Source organism: Ursus arctos, unplaced genomic scaffold (assembly GCF_023065955.2).
Source record: "Ursus arctos isolate Adak ecotype North America unplaced genomic scaffold, UrsArc2.0 scaffold_31, whole genome shotgun sequence".
Lineage (NCBI taxonomy): Eukaryota > Metazoa > Chordata > Mammalia > Carnivora > Ursidae > Ursus > Ursus arctos.
Window position 1 is genome coordinate 838,435 of NW_026622997.1, and position 5,040 is coordinate 843,474.

Below are 5,040 nucleotides of genomic sequence, written 5' to 3' on the forward strand. Positions count from 1 at the left end.
CCACCCTGTGTAGACTCCGCGAGCCCCGGAGCCACCCCAGGCGGCGGGCAGACCACATGTTCACGGTCTCTTCCTGCCCTGGGCGGGGGTGACGTGTTGCCGCCCGCGGGGGGCCGAAGACCCCGAGTCTCCTCCAGCCGCGGCGGCTGCCCCAGGGCTGACCTGGCCGCCGCAAGCCCCCGCTCGGCCTCCGGGGTCGCGCTGCTCCCTCCCCTCCCCTGTAAGGACACCTGCGCGTACAGCGGGCCCACTGCACGGTGCCCGTTTCAAGACCCCTGATGCAATCCCACCTGCAAAGACACTCCTTCCCTGTAAGGAACGCAGGGGCCGGGGCGGACACCTGCTATGTTCGGAGCCCTTACTCAGCCTAGGATGCCCTGAGCTCAAAACGAGTGGGTCACCATGCCCCCGCACCTGTCGTGCTGGCCTCTATTTCCCACCACCATCCAGAGAAGGAAAGACAGAAAAGGGACGAAGAAAACGAGAGGTCTGAGGGAAAGTACTTTGGCCTCCTTTCCTTTCTGTGAAGTTTTAGGAGGAGGAATCAAAAGCCTTCCCTCTGACTTTTCTTCTTTTTAAAAATTTTAAATGTATTTAAATTCAGTTAGCCAACATACAGCAGATCATTAGTTTTTGATGTCGTGTTCAATGATTCATTACTTGCCAGCGCTCCCCTGACTTTTCTACTTACCTCCTCCGTCCATCACCAAAACTTTGGTCCCACAAGAAGCCAGGACACTAGGTGACTCGGTGGGGGGGTGCTACCCCAAAACGACAGCTGTCCAGGAGCCGGAGTCTGCCAAACATGAACACAGACAGACAACTGCTTTAAATCACCCAGATAGCCCGCATGTGCTGAGCTATTTCATACTCTGCAATTCCATCACGCCCTTCTTTTATCCTACCTTCTTTTAAAAGTACACCCAGAAATATCAGTTACCACCAAACATGCTACTAGGAAGAAATGGCAAAAAAAGAAAAAAAAAACTTTTGGTATGAGTCAGAATGGAAATTATTAGGCACCCAACAACAAGACAAGTAGTCCACAGATATCTAAGACATTTCCACTGTCGTGAAAGAACAGTCATTGCCTCCACCGCTTCCCGGCCACACTCCTGCTCTGCGTTTCCCAGGCATGCCTCAAAATTCCTAGTCCACTCAAGGCCTCACTCTGTCTCCCATCATCACTGCTTCTTTCCCAACCACAGCAGCCCCTCTTTGCCTCCCAGCTCTGAGAAAGAAATCCAATCTCTTTCAGCTGTCCTTATTCTGAAAGGGAAACAGAGCAAAACAGCTGCTAAATTCTAATATTATAAATGGGCAAATTTGCATCTTTGTTCTGCTTAGCAATATTTTAAATAGGACAGGAACCTTTTGAGAAGCAGGTACTGTCCAAAGGCTGGGATCATTCCAGAGCACTGTGCGCCTCTCCCTCAATAACCAACAAATCTATCATCCTTTTTTTAAAAAAAGATTTTGCTTATTTATTTTTCAGAGAGAGAGGGAAAGCACAAGCAGGGGGATCAGCAGGCAGAGGGAGAAGCAGGCTCCCCATTGAGCAAGGAGCCCGATGCAGGACTCGATCCCAGGACCCCAGGATCATGACCTGAGCCAAAGGCAGACACTTAACCAACTGATCCACCCAGGTGTCTCCCTCTGTCTGTCTGTCTGTCTGTCTCTCTCTCTAGATATCTACCTACCTACCTACTTACCTACCTACCCATCCATCTGCCTCCCTACCTGTCTGCCTACCTACTTACCTAGAGATAGTCTTATTTTTCTAAACTATTTGAAAACCATTTTTGGACATTATGTCTTTTTATCCACAATCTTCTTATTTTAAACTTCCATCATAATCTTTTTATTATACATGTCAGCATATATTTCTTAAGAGCAAGGACATTTCCTTACTACGGCACAAATTTCGAATTCAGAAAATTTAACACTGGTAAAATAATATTATCTAATATACAGTCCATATTAACTTTCATTTTACCAACAAAATTCTTTATAGAAATTTCTGTCCCAAACTAGGGTCCATTCCAGCATCACGTATGAATTTAGTTTCTCTTTAGTCTTTTCTAATCTGGAATGGTTTCTCAAGCTTCTTGCTTTTCATGAGATACACAGGTTTCTGAACAGCACATGCCAATGGTTTTGTAGAATGGTCTTCAATTTATGTTGTGATTAGACTAGACTCAGGTTGCGAGTATTTGAGAGGGATATCCAGAAACGTGTTTCCCTCCATCACACCAGGAGGCACGTGATGTCAGGTTCCCATTATTAGTGATGTTGGCTTGGATCACTTGGTTAAGGTTGTGTTCACCAGGTTTCTTCCCCTTAAAATTATCATTCCCCCTTGTAATTAGTGAGTAACCTATAAGGAAATGCTCTGAGACTATATAAAATCTTGATCCCCATCAAACCTGTAGCTGTTTTTAGCATTGATGTATGAATTCTGCCCAAATCTGTCATTGCTCTGATGTCAGCCAAGGGGTGACTTTCTAACCTTAGTATTACTTCTATTATTACTTCACACACCACCATAAGGAAAATCTTCCCTTCTTCCATATTTATTTATTTAAGTATCCAAGGATTATAATCACTTGTCATTACTTATGCTCAAAGTGTGTCCAGTTTGACCAGAGAGAGGCCCTTCAAGTTGGCTTCTGGGTCCTTCTGAATTTTCCCCATCATTTTTAAGCACCTACATTCGAGCACAGAAAGATACCTTAAGTTCATCTTGTACTTTCCCCAGTCCAGTCCTAGAGTCAGTGATTCCTAAAAGTATCTCTGGTTCCTTCTAGTGGGGGACGGTATTTAAAAATCAAGATAATGGGGGCGCCTGGGTGGCTCAGTGGTTAAGCGTCTGCCTTTGGCTCTGGGCGTGATGCTGGGATGCTGGGATGCTGGGATGCTGGGATCCTGGGATCGAGCCCCTCATCAGGCTCCCTGCTCTGCTGGGAGCCTGCTTCTTTCTCTCCCACTCCCCCTGCTTGTGTTTCTTCTCTCACTGGCTGTGTCTCTCTCTGTCAAATAAATAAATAAAATCTAAAAAAAAAAAAATCAAGAAAATGGGCTAGCATTGCTTTTTGCTACAGATGTATATTTTTTTCTAGGCCCTGTTAGCAGATAAATCTGGGGAAATGGAGGATTTATATATGTATAATTTCACACTGATGCCTCAAATACCCATCCAGAGCCAACAGGGCTGTTCCTTCCTTGCTTCCTTCTCTACCAGAGATGGCCTCGATTTCCAACACCAAATATGTATTCATTTTTCCAATCGCACAAAGATAAATTCACACAGATACACACAAATGAAAATAAATTCACACAAAATATCACAACTTCTATACCCTTAAACACTACCAAAAAAAAAAAAAAAATCCACTACGTAGAGGTTAAGATGTTTGCCTTTTCCCCCCTGTCTTTACAATTAAGACAAAGCACTGTGTGAAACACTCACTTGGACCTGTTCTTTTTCTTTTCAATGTGGTTGTGTTATGATCGAGTTGCTTCTGGGTGTACTCAGTTTCAGAGTAGTTGTACACACACCTGGGTCGGTTTCATTTTTTTTACTATGTAAAACATTGATGTATTCAAGAGTTAAAAGAAAACTAAAAGTAATACTCAGAAAAATTGCAAGAGAATGTTCTGCAGGGAAGCACGCAGGCGGCGGGATGGAAATGTGCTCCAGGCGGTCCCCTCGGAGGGGAAGCGGCTCTGAGGAGGGCTGATCCTGAGCTGACCACGGAGGAGGAGCTTTTCTACCACTTGGCGCCTTTCTCCCAGAGCAGCTGTGCCGCAGAAGGGATGCGGTGCAGGGAGCTCAGGAGCAAGAACTGAACAGGACGTGGTTCTGCTTTGCTGACTTAGTCCTGAGACTCAGACAACGGCAGTCACAGGGGGTCGTCAAAGGTCTACGAAACACCAGCAGGAGCAGGGGGGTGTAGCTCAGTGGTAGAGCGCATGCTTAGCATGCATGAGGCCCTGGGTTCGATCCCCAGCACCTCCACTTTTGGTTTCCCTTCTCCACCTGCACCCCAAATACCTCCGGTCAAACTTGAGTTGTCTTGGCCGCCCCGGTTCTTTCTTAGCCTGGCTGGGACACAGGAGGTAGTCTTGCTCCTGCACGGAAGTTCTTGGCTAATCTGTTACTCAGCACACCTGTGCCAGCAGTCTCAGCGGTCACGGGCATGTGGGCCCCCAACAGGAGGCTGCAGAAGCCTGCCGTGTAGTCAGGTGAATGGGGAGATCCCAGGCCCCAAGGCCCCGCCCCCACCCATTGAGAAGATGTTGCCAAAGGTTCCTGGTCTCACGGTAAAGAATTCAAGGACAGACACAACACTGTGGACACAAGCAGGAAAGTCTACTAAAGTGAAAATACCGTCCCAAGATGCGAGAGCAGGCAGCTCGAAGGAGAGCTGTGTGCCCTGGGGTTTGGGCTTCTATCTTTTATTGACAATTGTTCACAAGGGTGTGGAATACTCATTAGTTGGGGTGGGGATTTCTTAGAAGCAGGATTTGGGGGGGTTTTCCTCCTCACTCGCTCAGGGGTTTCCTGTCGAGGCGCCGCCATCGTGGGCATGTCTGGTGGGATCCGGCTGCTCGTGGATGCGGCCAGGACAGGCCTCTGACCTTCCCCACAGCCGGCCGTGGCCTCCTCCTTGCTGGCCTCCAGGCTTCCTGTTAGAGCCTCACTAGCTGCCTCCAACAGTAGCAAGCAGTCCTCCCAACCACGTGATTTCCAGTTGTGCGGAATCTGAAACCATCTGGAAACGTGCGTCCATGTGGCCTAATGGACACGCTGTCTGATTCTGGATCAGAGGGTTAAGCACTCACATTCTCTTACGGTTTATTATTATGATGATTATTCTATCTCGTTCTAGCCCAGCTTGCAGAGGGCTGAGAAGCCTTCACTGAAACACTTCACTCGGTTTCACTGCCGGTGCTGGACGGCGGGACGTGCCTTTTCCATCCGAGACCCTCAGCTCTGCAGCTTACTCACAGGGAACCCGTTACACCGCCAGCTACAAG

The 5,040-nt window shown here is 47.6% G+C and overlaps 1 non-coding gene across 1 annotated transcript; it reads left to right on the forward strand.

The window, feature by feature from the left end:
- Positions 1–3,946: 3,946 nt before the first annotated feature.
- On the forward strand, positions 3,947–4,018 carry TRNAA-AGC (transfer RNA alanine (anticodon AGC)). The gene has a single exon. It is a non-coding gene; the product is annotated as a tRNA-Ala (tRNA).
- The last annotated feature ends 1,022 nt before the right edge of the window (positions 4,019–5,040 follow it).